Genomic DNA, 21,471 nt, shown 5'->3' on the forward strand with positions numbered 1-21,471 from the left:
GCAAAATATGCTACTGCACAAAATTCCTAGGGACGGCCCTGGACGGGAGAAGAAGGGAAAATATTCTGACAGTCATCAGAAGAAGACAGATGAAATGGTTCGGGCATGTGGAGAGGGCTAATGGCATTCCAAACCAAATACTAGAAGGAATCGTTCCGGGACAAAGGGTTAGGGGCAGGCCTCGATTAAAATGGATTGATAACATCAAAAAATGGACAAATTCCTCCCTTTCTCAACTGACATCAAGAACAAGAGACCGAGATGATTGGAGGAGGCTAACAAAGAATATTACTTACAGCCATGAATGACTCAGCAGTCCATTTAGGACTACGGGAGAGAAGATATAAAGAGTGAGAGTACTAGTATTGTATAGTGTGTATTGCTTAGATATGATGAAGCATGGATGATAAATGAAATAATAATTATTATTAACATGTGACTTCCATGAAGTCAGAGACTTATCATGGGAGGCATACAGTCACATACAAAACTCATTCAACCGTACGTTAAACTGATTCAACGTATCTACATTCACAACACAATCAGGCATTGCATTCCACTCACCAACCACTCTCCATGCAAATATCCTTCTCCTCACTCCTCTGCTCACACCTTCCTTATACAGTTTCCAGGGATGGCCTCTGCTTCTACCCCCTTTCCCATTCAGGGACGTGCCGGCACAGTGTGCAATATCTGCAACGCACACAGGCGTCAGGATAGTAAAGGCGCCGAAGATTTCAGGCGAGAAGGAAATACTTTAAAAAAATATTATTCATTTATTATATCAAAATAAATTACATGTTTGTTTTAATTAAATTTTAATTATATTTTATAGATTTATCTTTAACAAATGATTTAATCACTTATTTTTTATTATTCCTTAAGATCTTATTTTATTTTGATCCTAGTTCTAACAAGTAGTTTAGCGTAAACAAGTAAAAACTTGAACTTGAGTGAGTTTACTGTTTACATGATGACGCGCGTTTGAATTTGTTTAATCTTGTTCAAACTCGCATTTGCTCTAAACATATATAAGAAAATCTGCCGAGTTTTTAACTTTATTCTATATTCTGCTGTTACAGTGTACGTACTGTATCGTATCACTACTCGAAAAAGGTATCAGTTGTAAGTTTTTGTAATTAGACATAGGATAGTAAAGTGCAGTGCATCAGTAATAACAAGAACAAGAAGTAAATTTGAATTTGAACTAAGATCTAAGGTAAGTTATTCATTCTTTTCTCGTACATTTAACGTAATATATTTGTATAAATCTCCAACTTGCTTTTCATGCATGAATGATCTAAATTAATTTTTAAATGATTATATGAAACTTTCAAAGAAATTGTAGAAAGCTCAAAATTAATTGCAGCAAAATTTTACGCAAAATATATATTTTGTCGTAGAAGACCGCTAAGGCGACGTAAAAAGACAACACAATTTGACTACGAACATGAAAATATAGTAGATCCTGAAATTTCATTTAAAGTAAATTTTTTTTCTCTGCATAATAGATCAAACATTAGAATCTTTGCAGGAAAGATTTACTTTATTAAAAGAACATATGAATTCATTTCAGTTTTTGTATTTGTTAAGTACTTCACAAAATAAAGCATGTTTATTATATTGTTGTAAAAAGTTATGACAAAAATTAACACATGAGAATCATTCAGACATTGACGCAAACGATTTTACCGAAGAAATTTTACACTGTCAACCATTTATTTATAATTTTAAAAACGATATATATTAGATAATTCAGTATGTTTATTTCAAACGACTTAATCACAGTTTATCCAAACTTTACAATTGCTCTTCGGATTCTTTTGTCATTACCGGTATCTGTAGCATCTGCAGAACGATCCACAATGGCACAAGACAGACTTTCAAATCTTGCCATTATATCAATAGAGTCAGATATTTTGGATCAACTTGATATTGTTCGAGAATTTTCATTAATGAAAACTAGGAAAGTTCAATTAACTAAGTGATTTTTCTTTCTGTTTAAATATTTCTTTACTCAATAATGTTTAATATGTTCCTATTTTATATACTTGTAAGTTTATCTGTTTCTTATTTATACCTAAACAAAATACATATGGCAAAATGTTTTCTTGCCAAATGAAATATAGTTAGTTTAATTTTGCACCAAAAAAATTTAATATTTTTGTTTTTATAAAACTGTAAGTTTATCTGTTAATTTAGGTAAAACTACATAAGGTGCAATTCGCAAATGATTTTCTTGCTAAGTAACATAAATTACTTCATTTTTTTCCAAATTATTCTTGTTGTTTTTGTTTTTGTACCCTCCATGTATGTTTATTGTTTTTTATACATTTTTTTTTTAATGTAATTTCTGCTTTTTGTTCAATAAACATCATCATCATCAAATTCCTGACATGTACCCTCAAGGGTTGTACAGAATATGATAGTACTACATGAAAAATTTACATCAATACTAACTTCCTATCTACAATTTTCCTCCAAATCAGTCTATTACTTGTCAAGACTCCAATATTATCATTACCAGCTCTTATATTTCTATCGTCTAAGCCACATTGTACCCTATCAATCCACCTATATCTTGGTCTTCCTCTGGGTCGTTTTGCTGTACCTGGCAGAGAACACTTGTTTTGCTAATCTTTCACGCCCATTAAGTGACCATACCACCTGAGATTAGCTCTGCTATCGCATTCCTAGATGCCGACAATGTCAAGTTCTTTCCTAATATCCTCGTTTTCAATATGATATTGCCATTGATGCCATACGTTCATGCCTCTAATCTTTCTCATGACTCTCATATCTGTAGTCTCTAGTCTTTGGTCAAGTGTTTTACTTCTGACCCAGCTCAGATCCATAAGTTAAATCTGGTTTGAACACTGTCTTGTATACAGCTAATTTAGTGTTCTGACTAATTTCTCTCTTATTCCATATGAATTTATTCAATTGACTTCTTACAATACCAGCTTTGTTGATTCTGTTGTCTATTTCTATATTTAATTTACCATCTTCACTAAAAATCGTGCCTAAGTAGCTGAAATGTTTTACTTGTTCCACAGGTTCCCCTTTCACAACACAGTTGAAAGGGTCAGCGTTAAAAGGACAACTTTGTCCTTTTAACGCTAACCTTCATACCATACCTATTACAACAAGTTTTAAAAGAGGTATACCGTGAGTAGACATATCGATACAAAATTAATAACGTAAAAAACTCACGTACAAAGATTTTTTAATAGTATAATTTTCGCCTGTGTGTCACAGATGCTTGTGACATATTCCGTACATATTAAGCTCAAATTAAACTATACGTGACAATTCCAAAAAGCGCAATCTAAGTAGCTGGAGAAAGATAAATAAAAAGGTCAATAAATTTCCTAAAAAAAAAAAAATCAATACAATAAAAAGTTAGGAAAGATTAGCTGATTTGAAAAGTACTATCTCCCATAAAGGGGATAGATGTAAGCCGTCGGATCTGTTTAAGTTAGGAGAATGAAGTAGAGTTTCACATGTTTCTTTATAAAGGCATTCCATGAGGAACTGACTTTTATGAAGAACTCGTCTTTCTCCAATGAACTCTATGTCTAGTGAAGATTGCATGTTCTGCAAGACCAGACATTTCAGTTTTAAAGTATTCAATATAAGATTGGTGTTCTTCTAGCCTAATAGAGGCAGATCTTCCCGTTTGTCCGAAATAAGATAATCCACAAGAGCACAGAATCTGGTAGACACCTGGATGATTAAGATGTGGAAGCTTGTCCTTAGGAGAAGTGAGAAAGGTGGAGATTTTTCTAAACGGTCGAAAGGCAACAAAAATATTCAGTGGTTTTAAAACTTTTGCTATACGTTCACTGATGCCTTGTACATAAGGGATAGTAATGCGCGTTATTTCCTCTGTGTTTGAAGAGGAACACATATTAAAACTACTTAAAGTTCTTTTAATGAAGCACTTCTTATAACCATTAGATAGCAAGGAAGGAGTAATATATTGTAGTTCTTTCTGCAAAAGATCGTCTGAAGAACAAAAGGAGTGTGCCCGATGAACCAGTGTTTTAATAGTTCCTACCTTTTGACTGGGATGGTGATGAGATTCCACATGGATATAATGGCCTGTATGAGCTTCTTTCTATAAACTGAGAAATGTAGGTTACCATCTGGTTGGCAAAGAATTAGAAGATCAAAAAAGGCTAACTGCTTATTTTATTCTACTTCTGTGGTAAACTTGATCCTAGGATGAAGTGCGTTTAACTTAGTGAGAAATTATTGAAGTTCATCTGAAGAGCCATTCCATACAGCAAAAATGTCATTGACATATCTGAACCAATGAGTAGGTCTGGGAGAAATGTTGTCAAAGATACGTTGTTCAAAATGTTCCATAAAGAAATTTGTATGAACAAATTGAAGGAACAGCATTGGGCAATTCCCTTTCTCCTGCTATCTCCAATTTCTTTATGGAACATTTTCTATCGGCTTGGATTCGGCGATAGTTCTTCGGCATGAAACTCTTAGATCGTAGTTTTCGATCTCAGAGTTTCGCATACTGGCTGTATAATAATAAGGGATTTTTACCCCCTTAATTTAATTAACTTCCCCAGAAAAAAAAAAAGCCGTTTGTCTTTTTATCTTAAAGTGAGAGTTTTTCAAAAATCACACCATTCAATTGCTTCAGTGGCCAGATAACACTCCTGACATTAACCCAACAGAAAATTTGTGAGTCATAGTGAAAAAGAGACTTGGAAAATAAAATTGTGATACAAAGGATAATTTAATATAATCTAAATTAAAAGTAGTTTTGAGAATGCAGAAATAAAAAAAATGTGTTCCAAGTTGGTATATCCATGACTAAGTGAATTCAAGAACTTATTGGGAACAGAGAAGCACATATAAATTATTAGGTAAAATTGCAGCTTAATTTTTGTACTTATTTTTTAACGAAATTAAAATTTATCTTTAAAATGTGAATGTTAGAATTAAAGTTACCTATGTAGCTCAGTGGATGTGGCATTTGCACACTACGGTGCTTGACCACACGAAGGAAGAATTAGATTCAAATGTAGTCGGTGACTAGAGGAAATTTTTCTAAGCCTTTTTTCAACTGGTACCCGAGTTAGTCGATCACAGGAAAGCGAGTTTTTTCTCCCGGAACCTCGGGTTTTTCGTCCCATAAAGATTATGCGATGGCAGTGAAAACCGACCGTAGAGCCCACCCTATTTCAGACATTAAAAATATTGTGTTAGGGTCAGGGACCACGTAATGGCATTTGTTGAACCGTCTCCTCACTGCGGGCTGCTTAAATTAGTGATAGCCTTGGGTTAGTTATCTTTGATTGGCAACCAGTAGAGACTGAACTACCCACTCAGTCTTTAATAGTTAGATATCTCTATAATGGCCTCGCCAACTCCCTATACGGGAACAAACGGCATTTGCAGAATAATAACGCTCCAGATTTTCCATCTGTCATAATTAAAATCCTTCCCGGAAAGTATAAATGACTTGAATTCTATTACGAATAAACATCTCAATAATTATGCCTGTTGCTGTTTGTTTCTAGAAACAGAAATCTTTGACAGATGTTGAGCATGGGAATGTCATTATCTCAAGAAGAAGAAGAAGTGGGTAAAATTAATGGGTTTTGTTGAAAAATAATATTTTGGTGAAACTGCCAAGATAATTCCTTATGCAGGCTGCTGCATGGGGAAGAAGGCCTGGGAAAAAAGCACAAATGATACTAAAATAAACGTCCCGGAGGATTTTCCGTATCACAATATCAGTTAAATTCCGCTAGCTATTGCGGATTGAAATGTCTGATGCTTGACAGTTTATGACCATTCTTGGCTTAACTGGCTCGCAAAGTTCACGAATCTTCAACAGTCGCTCGTACGAGCCAGCTCCTGCTCCAAGAATGGCCCAGGATGACTATTAGTGAAGGCTTGAAGGAAGGAGGAAAGCTGCTTCTTTATATGTCTTCATAAAATTTAGAGCTAATGGAGCTCTGCCTACTCCCTTTGTAAAATTAAAAGCGTTAGAATATGCACTTCATCAAAGGTGGAAACCTTAACTTTTATTATCCGAAATGCAGCTATCCTCTTCCCTTTATCTTTAATCACCAGTAGTTGAATTCATGGTTACCGGTGATTTGACTTTATGTGTGAAGAATGTATGTTAGTATCCCTTACGAGTTTATAACTTTAAATTTTATTAATATCTGTAATAAAGCGAGTTTTTTTTTGTTTTTGTTTTTTGAGATTATATGCTTGAATAATGGAGGAAGAGTTCTTCTTCAAATATCTACTAACTCTGGAACTGCTGAAAAGAAAGAGAAGAGCATAGGTGATCTGGTAAGAACAAAAAACAATTGAAGCTAAACGAACTTTCTTTCAGTCATCAAATGTTATAAATGTGTTACCAGGCGGTTACACAGGGGCTAGAATAGGTTTCGAATTGTTTCGAGTTGAAATGTTGAGTATTTTCTTGTATAATGAGACCCATGGAGTATCCATAACTAAAGAATAACATATACTACAGTAAAAATAAATTTATTATGTAAATTTTTCCTGAATGTTTCAGATCGTTATATCCATAATACATCAGCCAATTATCCATCTCATAAATATGGCATCATAAAATCCTTAGTCAAACAAACACAAGATTTGTTCTTCTGAAGAATCTCTAAAACTAGAACTGGAAATTGTCAAAGCGACAAAATTAGTAAACAAAATTACTAAATGGGTATAACCCTAGTCTAACCTATATAATAATTAACTACTTTTCTCTACAGAAATCCTGACAAGAAGCTTACAGGACTCATATACCTTATATCAATATTAACAGCATCTCTGAAATTGTGGCAAATAATAAATTATTTGTAGATAGTTTATATGTAGCAATGAGTTGATATTTTGAAAAAATATCAACTCATTGCTACATATAAACCCATCAACCAAATTCATAACCTGCTACTATCTTCAAAAGACATATGCTCACCACAGATGCCACCTGGCGTTTACCAAGTGCCATGTTCATGCAACTTCTCTTATTATGGACAAACAGGAAGATCTGTATCTCTAAACATCAGGACGACTTCCCGCTTATCAAATCGCACAAATGTCTCCCGGCAAACATGGAATTGAAAACACTAGCCAGAGGATACAATGGGAAAACACCAAGCCGTCCAATATATAAATAAACACGAATTTATACAAATATAGTGATGAAGCCCTCACTGTTCCAAAAGTGTGGGAAATTTTTACACTCAATTGTATTAACTAAATTTGGAATCTCTTGTATTTTATGTTTAACTAATTTTAATTATTTTAGCACTATAGTTTTAATCTATGAACACTGGACTGTATACACAGGGTTTTCAATTTAACGCATGCTCTGTACTCTTTCTTTGTTTAATTCCTTATTGTTGTTCGATGTTTGTACTCCTGATGGTGCCTTCCAATCAAGATGAACTATTTACATAGTAAATTTATTTTTACTGTGGTATATCATACTCAAGATACTACAGAATAATATCTTGAGTATGATATTACCAACAAGATACCCTGCAGTATTACATCGCTATATGCATCTGGATATAATTGATAAAATATAATGGAAAGAAATAAAGAATAAATTAATATCTAAATGTCGTAACTTTTTTTTTATTCCTGTATATTGATTATGAATAGCATAGTAGAACAAGGCCTGTGTAGCTCAGTGGAAGTGGCGCTTGCGTCCTCTGTGCTTGGTCGCTCAAAGTCAGACTTAAGTTCAAGTTTTGTCGCCAAGTGGAGAAACTTTTTTCTAAGCCTTTCGACCGATTCCCGAGTTAGTCGATCGCTGGCAAGGGCAAGCGGGTTTTTTAATCACGGAAACTCAAGTACTCACATTATTTCAGACAGTAACATATCTTGTTAGAGTTCGGTACCAAGAGATGGCAGCACTTGTTTGCCAGCCTCTTCATCGGTGGCTGCTATAATTAGTGATAGACATGGGCCAGCTATCTCTGATTGGCTACTGGGGGAGATTGAACTGCCCACTCAGTCTCCAAAAACTAGATAGGGTATAAAGGCCTCGCCTACTAAATGGCATTAGCTGATTTATTTTATTTATTTATAATACAGTGGACAACACAGAAAGATCACAGTGCACAACATTTTTGTCTGTTAATAGCATGTGTCCTTTGCTATTTTTCAGAGATAAACTCGTTTCTGGGAGGAACCTTTGCAATCTCCGCATGAGACAGGCTAATTTACTTTTAATACCGGAGGGCCTTTTTATACTGTACAACACTAGACGAGTGACCTAAAACAACTGCACAGTTTCTGTCATCTAACTATTTGATGGTTTAAGGGACTAAAAATCTTCCTACCTCTGTATGAGACCGTATATGTCACCTTAAGTTGAAAATCCTATATATATATATATATATATATATATATATATATATATATATATATATATATATATATATATATATATATATATATATATATATATATATATATATATATATATATATATATATGACAGAATGATCATTGACTCGGTTAACATACATAGTTTTATGAAAAAAATTGAATGACTAAAACCGAGATTTAATTAAAAAGGTTTTAATATAAACACACTACTAGTTTCGGCCTGTAACAGCCTTCTTCAGGTGACATTATAAAAGAAAAAACACTAAACATTGAGGGTTAAAAGACTATGAACAACATAGACAGTCTTTATACATAATTAGCATTAAAACGTTGTAGTTGTATTTGAAGCTGTTCTTTCATTTGTTGCATTGTTGGGAGAGTGCGTGCTTGCTGCATCACGTGAACGCCAATACATGATTACAGCTGAATGACTATCTGGGAGGTTGTAGCTTAAGTTGTTATTTAGATGAACAGGATTGAAGATGATTTCTCTCGATTCCACAATTTTTCTCTCTATTTCGTCACTGCAACGGAAGATGTTTGTAGATTTTTCCCAGCAGACTTTGTGACTTTGGTTATCATCATTAGGATTAGCTGAGAAAAGGATATGACTTGATAATGCACTTGCTCGCTGTCTCTTGTAAGTAATGTCTCTCATGTGTTCTTCCATACGCATTTCGACAGATTTGTCTGTCTGCCCGAAATAAGGAATATCGCAGTCACATAATATTTTATATACGCCAGGGTATTTGAGTTGATGATGACAAGGTTTTGGGTGGCTAATTAAGGAACGGATCTTTGGAAGTGGAGTGAACAAGGTTCTGATATTGTATTTTTTTAGAAATTTTGCTAATTTATGTGAAACAGTACTTATGTAAGGAATAGATATATTGCTTTTGAATCTATTTGTTTCTTCTGAGTGATGTCTGGGAGGATTAAGAAGGAATTTGTTAATGATTTTCTTGGAATATCCATTAACTTCGAAAGAAGTTTTCAGATGGTTTATTTCTGTAAGAATTTCATTTGGATCATCAAGAAGAGAACGGGCTCTATGTCCCAAGGTGGAAATTATTCCAAGCTTATGAGGAGGGAAATAATGGGATTGACTGTGCAGATATCTGTTGGTATGTGTGGGTTTTCTATATATCGATATTTTTAGTTTATCAGCAGAAGAGCGAGTCAGTTTGACATCAAGAAAAGGCAAGGAATTATCCGTTTCAAGCTCAGCAGTAAACTTAATACTTTGATGTCGGCTATTGAGATGTTCGAGGAAAACCATAAGGGATTCATGTCCATGGCTCCAAACAATGAAGACATCATCCACATAACGTTTCCAAACTTTAGGTGTTAAAATAAAGGAAGAGATAGCCTTGGTTTCAAAATCTTCTAAGTAAATATTTGCAAGAACAGGAGATAAAGGATTACCCATAGCCAATCCATGATTTTGTTTGTATATATTATCTTGAAATTTGAAGTAACCGGAGCTGATGCAATGCGTAAGCAAGGCTAACATTTTTTTGGATAACTTGTCCTTGAGTAATGTTAGGACTTCATCTGTTGGGACATTAGTGAACAAAGAAGTTATGTCCAAGCTAGCCATGATGTCATTTTCATCAACTGTAATATCCTTGATGTATGTAACAAATTCTGTAGTGTTCTTGATAAAGGAAGGTGATTTCCCTGAAAAACTTTTGAGGTATTTTGCAAGGTATTTTGAAAGATTGTATGTAGGAGAATCAATACCTTCTACAATTGGGCGTAATGGGGTGTTCTCTTTATGGATTTTAGGAACACCATATATGCGAGGAATTAACGGATGGAGAGAGCGTAGAGATAAACGGACGTTTCGGGATAATTCAGTTGTTGTTTTTAATAAGTTGTTTGTACGATTTTGAAGTTCACGAGTTGGATCTCTCTCAAGTATTGAGTAGGTATCATTATGTAGTAATTCGATCATTTTATTCTTGTAATCTTCGGAGTTCAGGATGACTGTTGCATTTCCTTTATCTGCAGGGAGGATGATTATATCTCTGTTGTTTTTTAAACTTTTAATAGCTTTGCGTTCAGTTGAAGTAATGTTGTCTGCAGGTGGTTTTGCGTTATTTATAATAAAGATTGATTCAATACGTAGAAGGTTTGCATCTTGTGGAGGGAGAGAAGAAGCAGCTTTTTCTATTTTTGTAAGTAGTGTCTCCTTTGGTATTAATTTTGGGGAAGGAATGAAGTTTAGACCTTTACTAAGGATGCTTTGTTCTACATCTGAAAGTATATAGGAGGATTTGTTGATAACGACTTTGTCAATATTGATGTGTGGTTTTGAGTTCCTATTATTTTGTAATCTCTTTAACGTTTCAAATTTTCTTGTAAGATTTACTTTGTTATTATATTGTATTCTGGCTGCTTGAGATTCACAGTATGTATTAAAGGTATGCCAACTTTCATTATCTAGAGATTCTTCCAGTATTTCAGCTATGGTTCTTTTTTTATTGAAAAGAAAAGCGAGAGTGCGTTTAGTATCCGATATTCTTTCAGACAGCAGGTCCAATTTAGCTTTATGATAGATTCTCTTCGCACGTTCAGTTGTTATGTTTTCCTTAAAGCATATAAATTTAGGAAAGATAGCATGGAATTTGCAACGTTTTAAGAAGACCAACCTGTTAATGTTTAGTCCAATCCTCTTTAGTGTCTTGTTGAAGTTTCTTTTATTATTGATAATAGAAGCCTCGTCATGAAGGTCATAGATGACAGAATGATCATTGACTCGGTTAACATACATAGTTTTATGAAAAAAATTGAATGACTAGAACCGAGATTTAATTAAAAAGGTTTTAATATAAACACACTACTAGTTTCGGCCTGTAACAGCCTTCTTCAGGTGACATTATAAAAGAAAAAACACTAAACATTGAGGGTTAAAAGACTATGAACAACATAGACAGTCTTTATACGTAATTAGCATTAAAACATTGTAGTTGTATTTGAAGCTGTTCTTTCATTTGTTGCATTGTTGGGAGAGTGCGTGCTTGCTGCATCACGTGAACGCCAATACATAATTACAGCTAAATGACTATATGGGAGGTTGTAGCTTAAGTTGTTATTTAGATGAACAGGATTGAAGATGATTTCTCTCGATTCCACAATTTTTCTCTCTATTTCGTCACTGCAACGGAAGATGTTTGTAGATTTTTCCCAGCAGACTTTGTGACTTTGGTTATCATCATTAGGATTAGCTGAGAAGAGGATATGACTTGACAATGCACTTGCTCGCTGTCTCTTGTAAGTAATGTCTCTCATGTGTTCTTCCATACGCATTTCGACAGATTTGTCTGTCTGCCCGAAATAAGGAATATCGCAGTCACATAATATTTTATATACGCCAGGGTATTTGAGTTGATGATGACAAGGTTTTGGGTGGCTAATTAAGGAACGGATCTTTGGAAGTGGAGTGAACAAGGTTCTGATATTGTATTTTTTTAGAACTTTTGCTAATTTATGTGAAACAGTACTTATGTAAGGAATAGATATATTGCTTTTGAATCTATTTGTTTCTTCTGAGTGATGTCTGGGAGGATTAAGAAGGAATTTGTTAATGATTTTCTTGGCATATCCATTAACTTCGAAAGAAGTTTTCAGATGGTTTATTTCTGTAAGAATTTCATTTGGATCATCAAGAAGAGAACGGGCTCTATGTCCCAAGGTGGAAATTATTCCAAGTTTATGAGGAAGGAAATGATGGGATTGACTGTGCAGATATCTGTTGGTATGTGTGGGTTTTCTATATATCGATATTTTTAGTTCATTTTTATTTTTATTTATTTTTAATTCACCTTTAATACATACTGTGAAGAAGGCTGTTACAGGCCGAAACTAGTAGTGTGTTTATATTAAAACCTTTTTAATTAAATCTCGGTTCTAGTCATTCAATTTTTTTCATAAAACTATGTATGTTAACCGAGTCAATGATCATTCTGTCATCTATGACCTTCATGACGAGGCTTCTATTATCAATAATAAAAGAAACTTCAACAAGACACTAAAGAGGATTGGACTAAACATTAACAGGTTGGTCTTCTTAAAACGTTGCAAATTCCATGCTATCTTTCCTAAATTTATATGCTTTAAGGAAAACATAACAACTGAACGTGCGAAGAGAATCTATCATAAAGCTAAATTGGACCTACTGTCTGAAAGAATATCGGATACTAAACGCACTCTCGCTTTTCTTTTCAATAAAAAAAGAACCATAGCTGAAATACTGGAATGAAACTCTAGATAATGAAAGTTGGCATACGTTTAATACATACTGTGAATCTCAAGCAGCCAGAATACAATATAATAACAAAGTAAATCTTATAAGAAAATTTGAAACGTTAAAGAGATTACAAAATAATAGGAACTCAAAACCACACATCAATATTGACAAAGTCGTTATCAACAAATCCTCCTATATACTTTCAGATGTAGAACAAAGCATCCTTAGTAAAGGTCTAAACTTCATTCCTTCCCCAAAATTAATACCAAAGGAGACACTACTTACAAAAATAGAAAAAGCTGCTTCTTCTCTCCCTCCACAAGATGCAAACCTTCTACATATTGAATCAATCTTTATTATCAATAACGCAAAACCACCTGCAGACAACATTACTTCAACTGAACGCAAAGCTATTAAAAGTTTAAAAAACAACAGAGATATAAAAACAACAAAACACCTTATGGCAACTTGTTCTGGTAAAATACTTATAAGCTCTGTATTACTAAATCTTGGTATTTCTAGCCTAGCTCCCACTGATGAGACCTCAATAAAGGTCGAAATCGGTCTGGGTAGTGGCCCCGTGCCTTTAATACAAAACATCATGCATCCCCTTCTTGGAGATGTGTTTTGGCATTAAGGGTAAATATTAAGATTAGTGATCAGAGCTTATGCCACCTTTAAGACGAGTTGCCTTGGTCTTGCACTACCTGTAGGATCAGCTAGACTTGCATCATTTGCAGGCGCAAACTTGACTTATTGTCTGTTTGCTTACTTGGGAAATGGAGTAAAACCAGGTTTAAAATTGCTTGGTACTTTTAACATATATATATATAAAGATTCCTCTTATGATAAGAAATGGAGTCGGGTCTTTTCCAACTGAATGGAAGTGAAAAAAAAAAAAAAAAATCAGCGAACGCCTTTTTATTCCCGTATACGGGAGTAGGCGAGGCCATTTAGCCCTGTCTAACTTATGGAAACTGAGTGGGCAGTTCAATCTCCACTGGTACCCAATCAGAGACAGATGGCCCAAGACTATCACTAATTAAGCGGTACGCAGTGAAGAGAGACGGCTCAAATGTGCCGCCATCTCGTGGTCCCTAACCATAACACAATATATTTAATGTCTGAAATTTAATGTGGGTTCTACGGTCGATTTTCTTGAATTTACAGGACGAAAAACCCGAGTTTCCGGGAGGAAAAACCTGCATGCCCATGCCAGAGATCGACTAACTCGGGAACCGGTCGAAAAAAGGCTTAGAAAAATTTCCTCTAGTCGCCGACTAGACTCGAAACCAAGTCTTCCTACGTGCGGCCAAGCGCGGTGGTGTGCAAACGCCACATCCACTGAGCTACACAGGCTCTAAGTGTCCTATCGTTATTCCAACTGTGCTATAAAGGCATTACATCTTATGAGCAATTCCTGTAAATATAACAATTATGAAGATACTTAAGTCTTAATAATAAGGAATAGTAGATACCATTCTATATATATATATATTATATGTATTTATATATACATTTATTTCTATATACTGTATATACTATTTACTATTCAAGGCCTGTGTAGCTCAGTGGAAGTAGCGCCTGCATCCTCTGCGCTAGGTCACACGAATTTAGACTTGTGGTTCAATTCTAGTCGCTGAATGGAGGACCTTTTTCTAAGCATTTCTTCAACCGGTTCCTGAGTTAGTTGATATCTGGCACGGGCAAGCGGGTTTATTCTCCCGGAAACGCGGGTTTTTCATCCCGTAAACTCAAGAAAATTGAACCAGAAGTAGAACCCACATTATTTCAGACAGTTACATATCATATTGGAGTTAGGTACCGAGAACAGTCCTTGTAAACATGTAGTCGTAAGAGAATACAGGCACTTTTCCACTTATGTAAATTATCCTTAATGGAAGATGAAAAAAAAAATTCGTGTTATAAAATTTTACTCACCGCGGGTTCGTTGCTCGCGCGCCACCTAATTCCGGTCGTCAGCATTGCCTATCTGCGTCCTGCTGTATATATTCGTGCACTGTCAACCCCCAGAAAAGCTCAGCCGTTCTTTTCTCAAAAAGGCCAATGTCTCCTGTAGGAGATTTGTTACTATTCAATATTAAAATTCCCTGGCAGTCAGAAACAAATTACCTGGGTGTAATTCTCGACAAAAAGCTATCTTTCAATCAACACACCAAGTCTGCATGCACAAAGGCATCTAAAGCCGTAGCACAGATCTATCCGCTAATTAATAGAAATAGCAAGCTCAGCAACAGAATCAAATTGCAGCTATACCAGTTGACGATTCGTCCTATAATCACCTATGCCTCTCCGGCCTGGAGCCACACCTCTAATGCTAACATCATCAAAATACAGCGAGTGCAGAACAAGTGCCTGAGAATGATTTTGAATGCCCCGTGGTATGTTAGAAACACTCAACTCCACAGAGACACAAATATTCCCTATATCTTCTCTTTTCTACGATCCTTAGCCACCAAGTTTTTCCTAAAGACGTCCACACATCCCAACGATTTGGTTCAACAAGCTACAGCATACGATCCAACGGACATATTCAAATACAGAAGACCAAAAGCTATATTGGCCTCCTTTAGTGATGCATAATCTCCATGCTCAATCAGGGCGAGCATTCTGCTCATAAAATTTTACCTTCACTGCAACCACAACAGATAGCGGGGAATATGAAAAGCATCTTGCTTCACCCCTAAAGACATAATTGTCAATTGTCAATTTTAGTGTGAGTGTATTCGTTGGAGCAAAGGAATATTTGTGTCAGGAGAGAGGGGAATAAACAGAAAAGGTGAACATGCGTAAAAGCACCAAAACGGATCTAGAGACGAAAATAAAAATTATAAATAAAATATAAATAACCTTTTCTACTTATCTGATAATTATCTTTAAAAAGAAATTCTGTACTAGTAACTAGTTAAATAATGTGTCCTGCGACATATTTAGAAATCTTAGAAGTCGATTTTTGTGTCGAGGCTGGTGTTAAAAACGTCTTGATCATAAGTTTTCTTGCTATCTGTGCATCTAATACTCTTGAACTTGACGCTTCCGTAACGTACGCTTTTTCATAACGAAAATTTTTGTAAAGACGTTTTTATCGTCAATACTAATGTGGACAGATACTGTGCGATGACAGATGCGAGACCCTTCGACCAGGGTGACCAGTCAGCAAAAAAAATTTGTAACTTATGCAGGAAAAAGTTACTAAATCTGAAAAAAAAAAAAAAAAAAAAAAACAAGATTTTTATGTTACATTTTATGTAAATAATGTAACATTAAATTTTCTTATTTAAGAAAATTAATTTATATATTCATTATTTAATATGCTATTTACATATATACAGGGGTTACAACTCACAAGAAAAACACTGGAAGTATTTATTCATTATTTTTAACAGATTTTGCTAAATTACTCTTCAGAAATGTTTCAATTTTTCTTTTGTCAAAAGGAGTCCATTGATTAAGGAAGTTTGTAGTTGATTTCTTATTTTATTTTTATTTATTATCACTGCTGAAAATATTCTTTCAGTTGCTGCTGATGAATGAGGGAGGCACAGAACAGCTTTAAGCAATGTTGTTAAATTAAGAAACATTTTTTCTCCTACCTCATTTTTCATTTCAAAAACTTTATTCCAAAAAACCATGAATTCTTGAGCTTTTTCCAATGCTACTACAGTCTTCAATAGTTGTCATTCTCTATTGAGCTTTTATAACTATTTTCCTCAATAACATTAGGAAAATTTACAGCAAGTGGCATTATACTGTAGAAACAGTCTGATTTGCACATTTCAGGAATCAGCATCGCTAAACTTTTTAATACAGGATCTTTGAAATTTATTCGTTTGAAAACTTGGGAATTCAACGTAGAAGGACAAACATTTCACCTTGAAGTGTCTTATGTCTCATTCTGGAACTTTACTCTTATCTAACCCCTAGATATACATTTTCTATGTCTAAAAACTGACCATTGTCAGCTGGATTTATCTTTTCAATTGGTGATTTGTAGTATATTGAGATTGCATGATTATTTTCATTTTATCTCCTACTGATGAAATTAGAAGATGAAGACGATATTCAGTGCCTTGGTAATCTAAATTTAGATTTACTACCGTTGGTAGGATAAATGCTAAGAAGAGAAAATATGCTTTAAATAGGGGATTTTGTAGTGCAGTTAAAATTGATTTGACTTGCTCAATTCCATCTTCTACTGAGCTCAAGATAAAGTATGAAACTAAAGCATTCCATTGTTCTTTGCACAACATCATGCATTGAGAGCCAACGAGTTTTACCCAACATAAGCAAATTATATGGTTTTCAGTTTGATAGTTCCTCAATTTGTTTAACTTTTGTTAATCTTTTCGGTTTCTTTCATATGAAATTGTAAATATCTGCAGACAGTTCTAACTAATGAATTTGGTAGTTTCTTACATGTTTCAGCTGCACATAAATTAAAGCTGTGACATATGCATCTGGCGACATACAAATGTTCATTTAATGATTTAAAGCAAGCCTGAACCATAATGTTGCATCATAACTGAAGCATTATCAGCAGCAAACAAAGCCTAATAAGTTTGCAAGAGGTTTAATAATTCTATTAGAGCTTCAAACAAAGCTGAACTTGTTTTGCCACTAACATCAATGATATTTAAAAATGAATCCTCTGCTGATTTTGTGGAATCGTCATAGTAACGAACCACAACTGCTAGAGATTTATTTGCTGTAATGTATGCATCTGGTGACATATAAATGTTCATTTAAGCAGAATTTAAATAATGAATGCCAGAATGTTGTCCCATCATAACTGAAGCATTATCAGCAGCAAAGCCTCATAAATTTGCAAGAGGCAACTTCAGCTTGGTTAATAATTCTACTAGAGCTTCAGACAAAGCTGAACTTGTTTCATCACTAATATCAAGATATTTAAAAATGAATCCTCTGCAGATTTTGTGGAATCATCATAGTAACGAACCACAACTGCTAGAGATTTATTTGCTGTAATGTCAGTTGACTCATCCATAATTAAAGAAAAATAAGTATTTTGAAGTTTTTTTGAGATTGCATTGATTGAATCTACAGCCAAAACATTTTTTATAAGACAGTTACATTTACTGCATCCACACTGTATTTTTTTAGCAATTTCACTATCAGGGGCAATTCTTTTCAATAGAGTTGGAAGAGTATCCATAAGCCTGAAAGGCAGATTGTGTTCTGCAACATATGCACATAATCTCAATTCTGCCTCATTAATTTGTTTTTCTGACTGGTATTTGGAACTGGATTTAAACAATGCCATTATACATTCTGCCTTGTGTTTGCATGACGAATCATTAGACTTTTGCTACCATTAATGCCTTTATCACAAAATTTACAATAAGCAGTTTGTCCTTTACTTTTATCTGAACTGATCCATGATTTAAGAATGGGATCCTCCAACCAGTCTTCTTTGAATTTTTGCTTATATGATTTTTTGATCTTTTTAGAAGAACCTTGTAAACCAGAATCTGAATCACCTGTGTCAGAAGTGGCTTCTTGTGAGCGGAAAGGGCCGGCATTGAGATCTTCACTTTCAATGGATCGTTTATGTACTTTCCGAACTGATGCACTGCACTTTTTTCCCTGAGATTTAGAATCAAATTTAAATTTAGAAAGTTTTTCTTGCCACTTGTCCATGTTTAAAGAGAAAATCTAAATAATAATATTTTTGACGAAGAACAGAACAAGTTTTTTGAATAAAATTAATGAAAACACTGGACTTTAAAACCCACTGTACTGAACAGACACCGACGAGTATTTCAAATCAAACTGCGATTGCGAGCAATGAATTGAGATTCGTTCAACATCGATTGTATCTCATTGGTGAAGTTTGAAATTTTTTAAACATCTGACAGTTTAAATATCCCAACAATTCCATTGTTGTGTGCTGAGGAAGGATTAGAGGTGATTAGCTCGATGCGGATAGACGTGTTTTATTTATTGTGTTTAAAAACCGCACTCTTTCAGGATGTGCTACACAATTTACATTGAGGTATTCAGGTATTCAGTGAATCTTGCATTACACTGTTGCTAACCCTGCCCGAATTCATACTATCTATCCCTATACATGAAATGTGTATGAGGTCAATGGCCGTGTAGGCCTCACCTGTAATTGATGACCAGTGGTGGATCTATGGTTTTAAGGCGGTAGGAAATCCGAGCTGAGCCAAGCAGTTTCACAGTCTCTTCCCACAACACCGCTTCTCGATCTTTGCTAGATGACTGTTCCAGTCAACATGATTGTGCTGGCAGGTCCTTAGGGAGGCGGGAATATAACTGTAGGCTCACCGTTCTACTTTATTACTAAGTCTTTCACAGCCCTCAAATAACTCCAGGAGGCGCCCCATTGGCATGGAGGGTATCAAGGAACAGATCCGGAATCTAAACAAGGAAGAGTCACTAGAAGTGCTAAAGTCATGACAAACATTGAGCCTGACTAGCTGGGTTATTTAAACATGTTCACCCAAACAAACGATCCAGAAGGAGAGGATGAGGAATCTCAAGGGAAATTCATTACCGTTCAGCCACCTAACCCGCCCCCCCCTCCATAACAATTCACAAGGAGAGCGTTTAAACAAACAGCGAAGAACAACAGATCTTATGGAGGAGGATTCACCCACACAGGACGTTCCGAAAAATTCGGAGAAGGTCTCCCAGTCATATTATGGGATAAGGAGAAATGGACTTCTGTCACATCAGCCCTCAGGAAGCACATCACATAATCCTGCAAAAAACTCAGATGAGGGAGTCAAATCCAGCCAGCTACTCTCACTGACTACAGGCAGATGATAAGGCTAATGGACAACAAAATCTTCCCTACCATACCTTTGCTTTACCAAGCAAAAAGACCCTAAAGGTGGTGATATGCAATGTCACAGAAGGAATCACCCCTGAAGAAATCTTCGCTGATCTAAGCAACCAGAGCCTAACCCTAATCAAAGTGAGCAGGATGCTCAGGACTGACAAAAGGCCGATGCCTTTAGTACTTGTAGAGATTGATAATACTCAGAAGAAGAAGATATATGAACTGACTGCCATTTGTGGCCTCAGAATTACCATGGGACCTCTAAGAAAGAGAGCATCAGCAGGACAGTGCCACAGATGTCAGCAGTTTGGGCACACCCAAAAACTATGCTAGGTCAACTTCAGGTGCTTAAAATGCGGCGAAGGCCACAGACTATCACATGCACCAAACCAAGATCTACACCACCTAAGTGCGCTAACTGCCGAATATCCAGCCAACTATAAAGGGTGCGTAGCACACCCAAAGAACCATGGATCAGCAAAAGCCATCCTTCCACCACCCAGCAGTGACACTCCGGGCAATGCATATCGCCATCCAGTTCAAACAACTTCCAGTTTGACAACTCAGGAATTAAATCAACCTGAAACCAGAACCAAAACATATGGCGAGGCTGCACGAGCCAAGAATACTTCCTCCAATGAACTCACAAGCTCCAACCTAACATCATAACTGCCTCACTAGCAACCATGCTTCAGGAATTCAGCAAAACAAATCCAATGCCATCCTCCATGAAGATATTCCTGTAAGGTACCCATTCAATTCTAGCAGCCCTCAATCATGAATAAAAGGAAATATACGCCTAACTCCCTTATCATAACTGCTTGGAATGCAAATTGACTGAGCAACAAAATCCTGGAACAGCAAGAGTTCACTCACGGATACAATCCTGATATAATCTCAGTAAATGAAACATATCTCAGGCCAGCTAATAATCCTAAATTACAGAGCTACATATTGTACAAAATAGACAGACTCACTACCAGTGGAGGAGGTACAGCCATATACATTAAAAACTATCTAAGCCGCAACGTCCTGACCAATCCGTAAACCAAGAAATAACAGGCATTGAATTTCATAAAAACAATGCTGGCAGTATCAAAATCTATGCTGTATACAATCCACCCAGCATTCCATTATGGTATCTGACTTAGACTCCATTCTCGGCTTCACAGACTCCATCATTGTGGCTGGGGACTTTAATGCCAAGCATACAGCTTGGTTCAGCTCCGCAATCAATGACAAAGGTCGTATTCTAAATCATTACTCAATGCAAAACTCTATTGTTATAGCCAGACCCACAGAGCCTACCTATCACAGCCCAGCTGGAAGCTCAGATGTACTCGACATCGCCATTCTCAGAAACATCGGATACCAGTATCGGCTGGAAACGTTAAATGAGTTATCTTCTGATCACAACCCCAATCTGTTTAGGCTCAGTACAGAAGAGAAATTCTCTCCTCTGCACTCCTTTATATCTTGGGACAAGCTCTCCAGAACTCTCTTAGATCACATCGGCCCAGTATCTATTATCCACAATAAAGAGGAAATAGACATAGCCGTAAACAACCTTACCAGCCAAATCAAAAAAAGTAATAGCATCAGTTACCCAAATCACAGTCTTTCACCCTAGTGGTCAGATCCCTGAGGAAATCATGGACCTAATCAGATTAAAAAAACAAAGCCAGAAAGAGGTACCATAGTACAAGATAAAACAACTCTGAATAATTTAAATAGACAAGTCCGTGAAGCTCTGCAAAACATCAAAACCAAGATTGAGAAACCCAACTGACTAATGTAAACCCAGAGGACAATTCCATCTGGAAATTCTTGAGAGCCTCTGAACTAAATGTCAACCTATATCCCCAATACAGACCAAGAAAGGAATTGCTCACACAGATAAAGAAAAAGTCGAAGCTCTAATTGACAGCTTGGAAACTCAACGTAACCCCTCTTACGAAAATCTGAACAT

This window comes from Typopeltis vanoorti, chromosome 20 (genome assembly GCF_054136105.1).
Source record: "Typopeltis vanoorti isolate ZY-2024b chromosome 20, IOZ_Tvanoo_1.0, whole genome shotgun sequence".
Lineage (NCBI taxonomy): Eukaryota > Metazoa > Arthropoda > Arachnida > Uropygi > Thelyphonidae > Typopeltis > Typopeltis vanoorti.